This window comes from Leopardus geoffroyi, chromosome A3 (assembly GCF_018350155.1).
Source record: "Leopardus geoffroyi isolate Oge1 chromosome A3, O.geoffroyi_Oge1_pat1.0, whole genome shotgun sequence".
NCBI lineage: Eukaryota > Metazoa > Chordata > Mammalia > Carnivora > Felidae > Leopardus > Leopardus geoffroyi.
Genome location: NC_059336.1, coordinates 12,936,128 through 12,948,479, shown reverse-complemented (window position 1 = coordinate 12,948,479; position 12,352 = coordinate 12,936,128).

Genomic DNA, 12,352 nt, shown 5'->3' with positions numbered 1-12,352 from the left:
GAAGTCTCGGCAAAACCAGTGGCTGGTTCTGGAACAAGTATGCCCAGACGTCCAGGCCTTTCTACTCCTGCCCTGCTCAGCCACCAGGAGTCGGCTCTCCTGGGAAGATCATGGCCACAGGCAGGGGAGCTCCCGCAGCTCAGATGCACCCTGAAGGCACCGTCTTCTGCCTCATATGAAAATATTACAAGAAAATCTAGGATGCTGCATTTACGATCTAGAGAGGTTGGGGAGATTTTACAAACCAAGATGGATTTTATACCTGAAGGTATAAAAGAAAAAAAAAAGACATAATGAAAATGTAAAAATGTGTAATTTTTGTACATAAAATGATTATATAAACAAAGTCTTTATATAAATCTGTAAAACCATTTGCGCGTCAATTAACAGACAAGGAGTTCAATATACCAAGAACTCTAACAAACTGACAAGACAAAGAGGCAATGGCCATAAATAGACAATTCATAGAAGCGTGTGTCCCAGCTCTGGAGCTGCTGGACACTCAGCCCATAGAAATAGAAGTACTTCTGTCTTGTAACATTTTGCACAAGAATGTCACCGTAGCATTGTTCTTCATGGCCCTAAACCAGAAACAAAAAATAAACTCCCCCGAGTAGAGGAGTAGCCAAGTGCTTTTACTGCATAGTCATTGTAAAGAATAACTTCAGAGGTGCTTGGGTGGCTCAGTCGGTTAAGCGTCTGACTTCAGCTCAGGTAGTGATCTCACGGTTCGTGAGTTCGAGCCCTGCATCGGGCTCTGTGCTGACAGCTCAGAGCCTGGATCCTGCTCTGGATTCTGTGTTTCCCTCTCTCTCTGCCCTTCTCCCATGCGCACTCTGTCTCTCTCTCAAAAATAAACAAAACATTTTTAAAAACTCAGAAAAAAGTAACTTAAATTCAGAGCTATACCAGATACTTGAAGGTATTTCCACAAGGACCTGAGTGTTCAAATCAAAATGCAGAAAAATGTTCATTATAGGTTTATCAACTCTGTTGACCTTTTTAGAGAACTTTTAGCTTTATTCATTTTATCTATTGACTTATGTTTTCTATTCCAGTGACTTCAGTTCCTTATCTTAACTCTACTTATCTTGGGTTACTCTGATCTTTTTTTCTAGCATCTTAAGGTGGAATCATAGGTCATTGATTTTCTTCTTCTCTAACACACACATTTTAAAGCTATAAATTTTCCTCCTCACACTGCTTTGGCTGCATCCCTCAAATTTTGATGTTTTTTCATTATCACTCAGCAAAACTTTTTTTTTTAACGTTTATTTATTTTTGAGACAGAGAGAGACAGAGGATGAACGGGGGAGGGGAAGAGAGAGAGGGAGACACAGAATCGGAAGCACGCTCCAGGCTCTGAGCCATCAGCCCAGAGCCCGATGCGGGGTTCGAACTCACAGACCGTGAGATCGTGACCTGAGCTGAAGTCGGACGCTTAACCGACTGAGCCACCCAGGCGCCCCTCAGCAAAACTTTTTAAAAACAAATTTATTTGGAAACAAATACATTAGAATAAAACATAAAGCAAATAATCACTCAGTTGATAGACAAATGTGTCCAAAATTATGAAAGGGAAACAGAAACTATTGAGGTTTGGGACACAACAGTGTTAAGATTAATTAGGAAAACCTTTTGGTTTCAAAACTTATTAAAGTCAAAAGCCAAGTCATCTCCATCTGTCAAGGGTGAAACTGAAAGTCAGTCGAGAATCCCAGTTGACATGCAGGGATTTTGTTTGTTTCACTCTGAGTTGGCTGCCTTCTTGTCTGTTTGCAATAACCAGGGACCCCGCATTATCCGCATACCCCTTCTGAATCTCTGTTGTGAAATGGGAATATGGAAGCCAAGATTTAGGATGATAGTACCCAGCATCCCTTGCAGCAATTGGTGGCCAGGTGAGTAAATGCTGCTGAGTGGAATGTGAGTACAGGTGAGGAGGGCCCGTGGTGGGCTGCACCCGTAAAGGGAGGGGTATGCCTTCCTCAGCTCTGTTTCCTTCTTCTCACTGCTGAAATGCAGATGGGGGGCCCTCTGGACCAAGTGGACAGAGCCAATGGCCCAGGCATAGTTATGATCCCATCCATACAATCTCTGGGCATAACCTCTGTCCTCCTCTTCACTGTCCCCCCTAACCACAGCAGAGTTCCTGGGGACCCCTTCATTCAGAACAAACCTGTTCACATTCTCCGATGTGTCAGAGGGAGCCTGGCCCCTGACGCCAGCTCCTCTGTCCACATGAGAGGGAAATAAACCTTTATCTTGGGTAAGCCACGGCCACGGTGGCCACAGCTAACTCCTAAACTAATTCAGAGCCCTCAGACCCTGGATAAAGACCTACAGATCTTCTGATTCAGGCTGTCAAGACACTCCCCACAAACACCAAACTTAGGGAAGGAAAAGGAAGTAGGTTGTAGAGGCTTTAAACATAACCCATGGCAGAAATAGAAGACGCTGATTTTGTGGGTGGAAAAACTGAATCCTTGCCAGATGAATGAATCAGTCACCAAAGTTAGAAGCAAATTTTGCTGCTAAATTGTGCAGGTTAACATAAGTCTACCCCAGATGGCGAGTGACAGACCGCAGCCCGTGTCCTGCCAGGAGATATGTTGTGACCAGCCCCAAAATGGGTCTACGCAGTTGGTTTTTCACATTAAAAATGAGGAGATTTTTATATCAAATCATCACATTGTACACTTTCAATATTTTACACTTTTTGTTGTCAATTACATTTCAATAAACCTGAAAACAGAAGATTTGGCATAAACACCTAGATTTCCAGCTTCCTCTGGAAAATCAGACGCACAGAAAACTGGATGTACTTTCCATCAAGCAAATCATGACCTGGGCAAGTCCCGGCTGCCCCCGGGGGGTGGACCATGAGGCTGAACTCAGCACAGTCCTCAACCCTCCCTGTTGTGCCTCCGCAATGAACCCAAGAGTCATCACTGTTTATCATCTCTCAGACTGCTAGGCTTTTAATTTTCCCATCATAAAAACAAATCTCTCTACCCATCTCTCTACTCAAAACAACAGAACTAAAAGATAGAGCAAGAAAGCCATGTGTTTCTTTTTTTTAATGTTTATCATTTTTTGAGAGAGAGAGAGAGAGAGAGAGAGACAGGCAGTGCAAGTGGGGAGGGGCAGAGAGAGAGGGAGACACAGAATCCGAAGCAGGCTCCAGGCTCCAAGCTGTCAGCGCAGAGCCCGATGAGGGGCTCGAACTCATAGACTGTGAGATCATGACCTGAGCCGAAGTCGGACGCTTAACCGACTGAGCCACCCAGGCGCCCCAAGAAAGCCATGTGTTTCGAGAAAAGTGACAATGCTTATTTCTTCGAGGAAACAGATTCCCTGTGTCTTTACCATGTGGACAAAATAACACCAGCACTGACAAAATCCGCTCACACCTACTGCCCTCACACGCACCTCCTCCCTGGCCCCCTGGAAGCTTGGGAGCTACCATCCCACGCATGCAGGCTCTGGGCACCACCTCTGTCCTTTTCTTCACCACTCCCCTAACCAGACCAGAGTTCCCGGGGCCCCTTCATTGAGGGCGAACACCCTCACATTTTCTAGAGGACGTCATCCCTGAGGGAGCCAAGTCCCAATTTGGAGATGTTTGCTTTGACTCTTTGCTTTTTCCTCCTTAGACCCAGGATCCAATCCAAGCCATGTTTGCTTCCCCAACATGTTAACGCAAACAGCCTGCTTTGCAAACTAAAGAGGCACATGCTACCTTAATTACACGGTTGCTATTGAAACACCCGAGTGATAGACAAAACCCTCCATTTGGGAGGGAAATGAGTTGTACACAAACAAGAACACATTTCATCTTGAATTAAAATCTCCGACACTCCCTTGGCAGAGAACTCTTTGGCGGTTTCTCTTCCTCTCTTCGCAGTGTTACCCCCTCCCCCCCCACGGGAGATTTTCTTGGCAGTGGGCCGGGCTTTGAGGCCCCGAGGCTTCTCCTGTAATCCCCCTTCTGGCTCATTCTCTGGCCTTTGTTGGGGCCACTTGCTCCAGGCCGCCTCGAGCCCCGACCGCCCTCCCCAGCCCTGTCCCTTCCTGTGCGGTCCCCTCCCCCAGCCCCTAAGGAGTAAAAGTTGTCAGGTCTGGGAGGAGCCGCCCCTCGCCCCCCCAGGCCAGGGCTCACCAAGGTGAACGAGTGATTGGACGTGATGAATAACAGTCCGCCCGAGACGCAACTCGGGGAAAGTGCTCGCTTTAGCCGAAAACTCCCAGATTTATTGCCGAGTGCCACAGATAATGAAATCATCAATCTTCCACTGGCTTAAAGAGGGAATCTACTGCAGCAAGTTTAAACCGGGCAGTGGAGAAAAGCCCAGCCCCTGCAGCCAGAGATTCAGCTCTGGGACCTCCCTGCCCACACTGCTCCCATTGTCCTTCCTTCTCCCACACCCTGCGATGCCCAGTGGATGTCCCGGCCCTGAGGTCTGCCCTGAGCAGGAGTGGAATCACCAACAGTCTGACCTGCCACCCGAAGGGGCTCTATGGTCCCTGACCCCAAAACTCATTAACTCAGGACTTACACCCTCAATCCCCTGGGGAGGAGAGTCGGCCTTCAGCCCCTGCTTCCTCAGTCACGGTCACACTTACGTGTTACTGACATAAAGCAACTTAATTTTCATCACTTGGCTGGGAACACCTCCATAACACTCTCCCTGAAATCTGACATAGGCGTGCATTTCAAGGCTGCCAGAATCTAGGATGCCCTTCCAGAACTTTCTATCATCCTGAAGACCCACCCGTCAGGACATGCATACGTCAGTCGGAGACCCAGCCTTAGTAGCAGAGGATGCCCCCCACCTTCCATCCACGACCCACAGAAGCCTAGGAAACGCAGGCTGTAGCTCTGGGGTTTCTGTAGGTCGGGAAGCATGCAGGACAAAGGTGGGTATGGAAGCTGAGTGCCTGACCTCTGTGCTCAGCACACACTCCTCTGGGCGGGAGCTTCTGTTGTTCCGGACACAGGGCCCAACTCACTCAGGTACCCCCCTGACCAGCAGCCACTACAGTCTGTGGGTATTGGGCACCAGCATCCTCACCTGGGTCCTTTTCAGTCTTAGGATCCAAGCAGGGGCCCCGAGGTCGGCCACATGGCCCGGGGAAAAGAGAGGTGGGCCTCCTCCCCAGTTTAAGGCCAGCAGCTCCCCTTTATTGGTTTCGCTCCACCAGATTTCCTTTAAGAGTAAGAGTTTGGGTGGGGGGCACCTGGGGGGGCACCAGTTGAGCATCGGACTCCGGCTCAGGTCACGATCTCATGGTTTGTGAGTTCGAGCCCCGCGTCCGGCTTGCTGCCTTCATCACAGAGCCGGATTTGGGCCCTCTGTCCCCCTCTCCTCTGCCCCACCCCTGCTCACATGCTCTCAAAAATAATAAAAGTTTTTTAAAAACAGTAAGAGTTCAGGGGGGGAGGGGGCTAAACAGAAATTTGAAAATTATAATCTACACCACCCTCAGAATGGAAAAGCTGCTTAGTTACATCGTGTGGTTTCTGAAACTCTGGTACAATCCGCACCAAAGTGATTTGGGGCCCTTCCAAGATGACCATTGTTTGTTTTAATAATATAAGGCTATTAGATGTGTATTAGAAAAAGTGGAGTGTAGCAAATCCGTAAATTCACGGATACCTTTGCCCACGATGAACACAAGGGTTTTTTTTTTTTTTGAAGTAAATTGATTTAAAAGGAAAATATTCATAGTATTACAAGTAGCGTATACAAATGATAGCACTCATGAAGGTGGCTCAGGGATGCCCAAAGTTAGGGCAAGTCTGTTGCAGTAGAAAAATCCTAAGTCGACTTGGTGAATTTAAGGCTGTCCGTGCGGTACCCTGAGGACATGGGAAGCCACGGGCCTCCCTGCTTCCTTCCGCACCTCATGTAAAGCTTCAAATAACGGCTTTTAGTAAGGGCGTAATAATCATCATCTTATTCCGCTTTAAAGAGGCAAGACACCAGAGGCGCCTGGGTGGCTCAGTCGCTTACGCGTCTGACTCTTGACTTCGGCTCAGGTCATGGTCTCACGGTGTGTGAGTTCCAGCCCTGGGTCGGGCTCTACGCTCACAGCTCAGAGCCTGCTTGGGATTCTCTCTCTCTCCCTCTCTCTGTCTGCCCCTCCTCTTCACTCTCTCTCAAAAAACCAAAAACATTAAAAAATAGAAATAATGATAATTAAAAAAAGAAGGCAAGACAGTAAAACGAATCAGTAGGAGTAGACAACAGCAATGTCAGTGAGCAAGGAGGGGCAGGCAGAGCTGGGAGAGGGGGCAAGGGACACTAGTAGGTAGGAAGCTCTGAGCAGAGGACAGGTGGGTTACAGGCGGAGGATGAGGCTGTAAGTGTCGGGTGATGATAAGAAAACCCAAGGCTACCAACAGAATTAGGATCGCCCCACGCCAAGGACACCCGAGGCATGTGACAGTCGTATAAGGAGCCGGAGGATGACAGACAAAGTTACCAAGGGCTTCCAAGAGACAGTGGGAGAAATGTCATAAGTGAGGCCCTGAGGCTGCAGAAAGTCTAAATTAATTCTTTGCTCAGCTGTTTATGGTAGGGAGGGTGAGAAAGTGGTTGCCGGAAAGAAAAGGTGACCAGAAGACGTGGTCTTTTTAACAGAGGCAAAAATGTGTGTGTGCGTGTGTATGTGTGTGTGTGTGTGTAAATATATGTGAAGAGAGTGAGCCAGAGCAAGGTAGATAAATAAGTGGAGGAGGGGCACCTGGGTGGCTCAGTCGGTTGAGCATCCGACTTCGGCTCAGGTCATGATCTCACAGTTCGTGGGTTCGAGCCCCGCGTCGGGCTCTGTGCCGTCAGCTCAGGACCCTGTTTCGGATTCTGTGTCTCCCTCTCTCTCAGTCCCTCCCCCACTCGCCCCTGTCTGTGTCTCTCTCAAAAAAGAAATAAACATTAAAAAAATTTTGTTAAAGAAGAGGAGGAATGAGGGAACAAAGGAACCACGATGCAAGCAATTGAGGTGATTCATTTCCTGATGGTGCAGTGGGGGTTTCTCTGACCGGAGTAAGCTGGGGCAGTCACCTTCAGCCCGCCCCTTGGAGCTTGCCTGCTCCGGTTTTAATCCCCTGTTCTTTGTCCTGTGAGTCTGCACCCCCCCCCCACCGCCACCACGCCCCGAGGCCTGCCTCGGGTCCCCCACCCCCCTGCTCCATCACCGCTGCAGCCCCCACCCCCACCTCCCTTCTCTGACCTCAGAGCCTCCCACGCGGTGCAGGAGACCATTTCCCAAGGCAAACAGACTTAGCGGTAAGTCACCTCACATCCTCCACTGATTCTTCTCCACTTCTTCCGATTCCCTCAAAGACAACCTCGCGATTTGCTGCTAATCTGCCCTTAGCCCCTCTCTGGGCCCGGCTTGTCATCCTCTGCAACAAAGAAGGAACAGGCCTTGGGCTCACAGCAGAATGCAGCCCCTCTGTCCAGGCTCGTTGTGTTTATTTCTATGCTTACCATCCTTTTTCCAGCAAGAGGCCCTGACATGGTTTTCTTTCAAGCGACAGTTTTTTGGTGAAAACAAAAATGTGCTTATTTAAAGAAAAATACTGAGTGAATGGGGTCAGCAAACTTTGCCCCGCAAGCTGACGCCTTGCTTTTATAAATCAGTTTCGCTGGCACATGGATTCATTCATATATTGCCTCTGGCTGAGCGGTTTTGGCCACACGACAGCCAGATGGAGAGGCTGTAACAGAAAACGCGAGCCCGCCCCTGAAGTGAAGGGTCGCCCTGCAGGTGTGTGGGTGTGGGAGAGCAGAGATGATGGCCTTCCAGTGCTTTAAACTGGGCGACTGTGAGCAAAGGTGAGGGGCTTGGGCCCCGGGGTGAGACAGCACCCCACAAACCCCACCCCCCCCCACCCCCGGCCCAATCAAGTCCCTTCTCCTGCCCCATCCTCAGTTTTCTCCTCTGTAAAATGGGAAAACAGTCCCCACCTCATGGAGCCCTCGTGCAGAGAAGTGAGCTCACGCGGGAAAGGCCCAGGCGCAATGCTGGCGTAGAGCGGACAGCCGGGGAGTGGCCGTGATCATCCTGGCGAGTGTCGCGGGGAGAAAACACCTGTCACCAGCGGGGATGAGAGAGAGGAGCTTCCGTAGTGTGGGAAATGATCTCGAAAAGCTGCTCGGGTGTGCCCGTGTGGTCCCAAGGCTGGAAGAAGGCCACACAGCAGGCGCTGGGGAGCTATACGCGGATGGTGGGCAGCAGTTTGGGGGGGAGGAGGGAGGAGGGGCTTCGGGGGCGCTAGGCTGCACCTCCTGACGCTGGGGTTGGCAGACGTGGCCAGGGGACCGGGGCATCCACAAAATCACCCAGTCGCCTGCGTGTGTGCCCCCGCGGGGTCACCAGGAAAACGTGCCCATCCCAGCGGCCTGTGGCGTGGAACCTGGGGGAGGAGGGACAAGGAGGAGTCCGAGCCCCGCGCGCCTGCGGGACTCCCGCAGGAGCCGGAAGCGCATGACAGGTGCGGAGAGGACTCCGCTGGCAGAGGCAGGGGGTGGGGACGGAGGGGCCGCGCAGATGTCAGCCCCGAATCGCGGAGACCCCCGGGGAAGGCCTCGGACTGACTTCCCACGGATGCGGGGCCCGAGCAGGCCGCCAGCCCCCAGCCCGGCCTCCTTGGAGATGCTCTGGGCCCCGCCAGCCCGTGCGCTCCGGGCAAACATCCTGGGAAAACAGCAGGCGCCGGTCGAAGTGCGGCCCCGGGCCCAGGACAAACGGGAGAGTGTTTCCCTCCTTCCGTGAGTTTCCACAGCCAGGCGGCAGAGACAGCGCTGTCCATCCACCACCTGTCCGCTATGTTCCTCGAGCTTGACAGTCCCTGTCACCATCACTGGTGGGACACCGCCCCCCCCCCCCCCCCACATACCGCAGAAGCTAATCGATTATTGGGAACTCTGGATGGAGTCAAGGTTTATCTCGTTAAAGAAGTCCTCCCTTCGGTTCTCACTTCTTCCTCAGTCAGGGCCTGAGGCAGCTCTTTCTGGAAACTTCCACTTGCCTGAGCCAATAAGCCCCTTTTTGCCTTGACCTGTGGGTTTTCTTTGTAATTTGGCAATTGAAAACATTTCTAATTCGTAGAAACCGGAGGAGGCAGGCGGGCACGGTTACCTATCAACTGTACAACTAAGGAAACGGAGGTCCTTCCACCACCTAACCCTGCATTCTCGTTCTCTCCCAGCCAATGGAAAGAGAGAGAGAGGCGGTGCTCACACCCCAGTGGCCACCTTAAAGTCACAAGGGAAATGTGGTCTTTCTTCCAGGCAGCCGGTTTCCCTGCTACAGTGAGGGACACGGAGGGGGACCGTGGAGAGGGCCCCACGGTCTGTGCCACAGCTCGCCAACCCCGTCCCGTCCCCCGACAGGGCAGCCGTGAGTGGGGGACAGATGTCCTGCAAAGCCGACACTGGCGTGACAGGCCCTCTTTATCCCCCTGGCCAGGTCATCCCGGTGGGACGACAGCACTTACATCCGGGCGTTGGATCGAGCCTTCTGCAAACGGACCGGCCAGGAGGAGCGAGGCAGGGAGCGCTGACGGGAACGTTACCCACAGGGGCCTTTGCCGCCTTCCTGGGACTCCCGGGAACCCCGGGGCCTTCCCGGGTGCAGCCGGCCCCTCCCCAGGCCAGACGCCGGAGACAGGTGCCGAGGTGAGGGGCCCCCCCCGGGGCTGTCACCTGCATCGGGTTCGAAACTCCACCTTTTCAGCAAGAGGCTAATTACAGCTCCCGAGTGAATGCATGGTCTCCGGGCCCAGCAGTCTGTCACCTGCTAAAAATAGGCTGCCTTGTGTTCTCGCCTCCACAGGTGCAGCTGAGTTTGGGGAAATATTGCTGTTTTCGGCACCGGTGCCAGCGGGAGGTGGCTGACGACTCACCTCTCAAGAAGCAGGACCGGACCCAGGATCGCCCCTGCCCCTGGCCCACCCTGCCCTGTGTGCAAGGACCCCTCAGACTGTCACATGCTAATCGGCCCCAGGGCCAGGAAGATCTCGGCCCAGGACGTGAGCTTCCGAGGGGCTGACCCGGGCTGTGTGACCTCACAGATGGGGGGCAGGAGGCGCCCACCGCTGTAAGTTCCCAGGACTAAGGAGGACCCAGCTCTCCCGCGAGCTCTGTGTCCAGGTGACGGGCATGCAGGGCAACCCAGGGCAGCAGGGTTCGCCGTGCCGTAGAGATGCGCCGTGCAGCCCGCAACGCCCAAACGACAGGATTCTGTTCGGCAAAGGGCACCCAACCGTAGGCCTCACGCGCTGTGAGCGTCTGATTGCCTGATCCCCGGAAGTTGCGTTTCCATCTTTCTCACGCACGGATGGAATCGCTGCCGAGCTCCTCGGGTCCCTGGCGTGCGTTTCTGGTGAGCAGGTCGGGGACAAGCCTCGGACGGCTGCTCCGGCCCGGCCGCGGGCGGGTCTGGCTGCACAGAACAGAGCGCAACGTCTGGCTCACGTTCAGCTGCAACCCGGCCTCCCGGGAAGGGCCACCTCTGCTACAGTCTCTGGTCTTGTGGGCTCGCGTGAGCGAGGAGAAATGTCTCCACCCAGGAATCACGGCTCAAAGCCCCTCACCTTCCCGCTGCAGGTGGATCCCCACGTGTCACGTGAAGCTGAACGCGGTCCATCTCGGGTCGCAAGGCCACAGATCTGTCCGTCCTCGCCTGGAGACGGACGCCCAGGCCCCACACCTGCCGATACGCCAGCCCTTTTCCCAGGCTCTTGGGAACTCGGGTATTTGCTCATCTTAGCCGGGGCGGTGGGTCCGAGTCTGAGCAGAGGGCGGGAGGTCACAGGGGGAAGGATGGCGTCTGGAAAGGGGACAAACGGTCTTTCTGTTGCACTTTGGAAGCCGGATGTCGGAACGCCAAGACATTGCATCTAAGAAGGTCACAGAGTGAACCCGCTCGTGTGCGGCTCCCCGTGCAGGTCGACGGGACATCCCAGGGGAGCCCCCGAGAGCACAGTCCCGGAGGCAGATCGTCTGTGCTCAGGTCGCAGCCCATAGCTCACCCGCTGTGTGACCTCGGCAAGTTGTCTACCCTCTCCCTGCCTCCGTTTCCTCATCTGTAAACGAGGATAATGACAGTGCCTGGTGCATAGGACCGTCAGACAGAGTAAAGCCGAGAGTATCAGGAAGGCGCTCAGCAGCATCCGCCCACAGGACGCGAGGGTTTGAATCGTCGTCGTCGTCAGGAGTGCATTTGACGACACGCCGATGACCTTCGTCTCGGGCCTCGTCGGCTCCACGTGTGTTCCTGTTGGGATCAGTCTTGTCTCCTGGGCCAGACGCCTCCCTGCAGAACCGCAGCCTGAGAAGGATGCTCTGTGGCCACCGCCTCATCGCCACCAACGGCCGGCCATGTCCCCGAGCCAGGCAGGCGCTAGCCCGCGTCCCTCAGACGGGCCGCGCTCTGCGCTTTGCGGAGCACATGCCTCCTCGAGCAACCCTTCCTGGCCCGGCACCTCTCTGGTCAAGCCCTCTGGCACCCCTCTCGGGGGGACGGGTGGGTCAGACCCTGCTGTTCTCAGGCCCCGGCTCCGCCCACACTGCCCCTCACACCCGCCGCCCTGCCCAACACTGCCGTGTCCTCCGTCCCTCAGACGTGTCCCGCCCCAGGCGCCTCTGCCAGGAGTGACCGTCCCTGAATAGGCCTGGCCCCGGCTGCCTCCTCCTCATCAGACAAGGCAGATCAAGTGGCCCCTCCTCGAAAAGCCTCCCAGCCCCCCAGTCCAAAGTCACCAGCCACCCCCTCGCATGTGTCACGTCGCTGTTCCTCTCCTTCCTGGGTTCTTCATGGTCTGACATCGCCCTGCATTTTTTCATGTAGACATTGACTCTCTATCACTACGTCTCCAATGTGAGTTCCAGGGGGACAGGGACACGGGCAATGCGGGTCACCCCTGAGCAGGTGCTCAGTAATATACACAGGGACAAATGGGGGACCACGGTGGCCCAGGTTGGGGAGGGGGGCAGCGTGCCCTCATTGTAACGGACGATCATCGTAGCAATATCACCTTGTGTTCACAATCTGTTTTCAGGAAGAGAAAATGAAACACAAATCTAGACATTTAGCCAGAAAAGGGAGGGAAGAAGGAGAGGTTTAAGAGTGAGCGAGGGATGTGTTTTCTAGCACTGAGAGCATATGTTTCTTCCAGGTCTCAAGATAAAAGAAGGGGTACTCAGAAAAGAAAAACCTTGAAAACATCAATGCCTTTTCCTCAGGATTAGCCCACAGCAGAGCGTCAGGGAATCCGTAGTAACAGAGGCTTCGGGATATTTTTTGTTTTTAATTAAGAAGCAGAAGGAGAAAAGGCAGC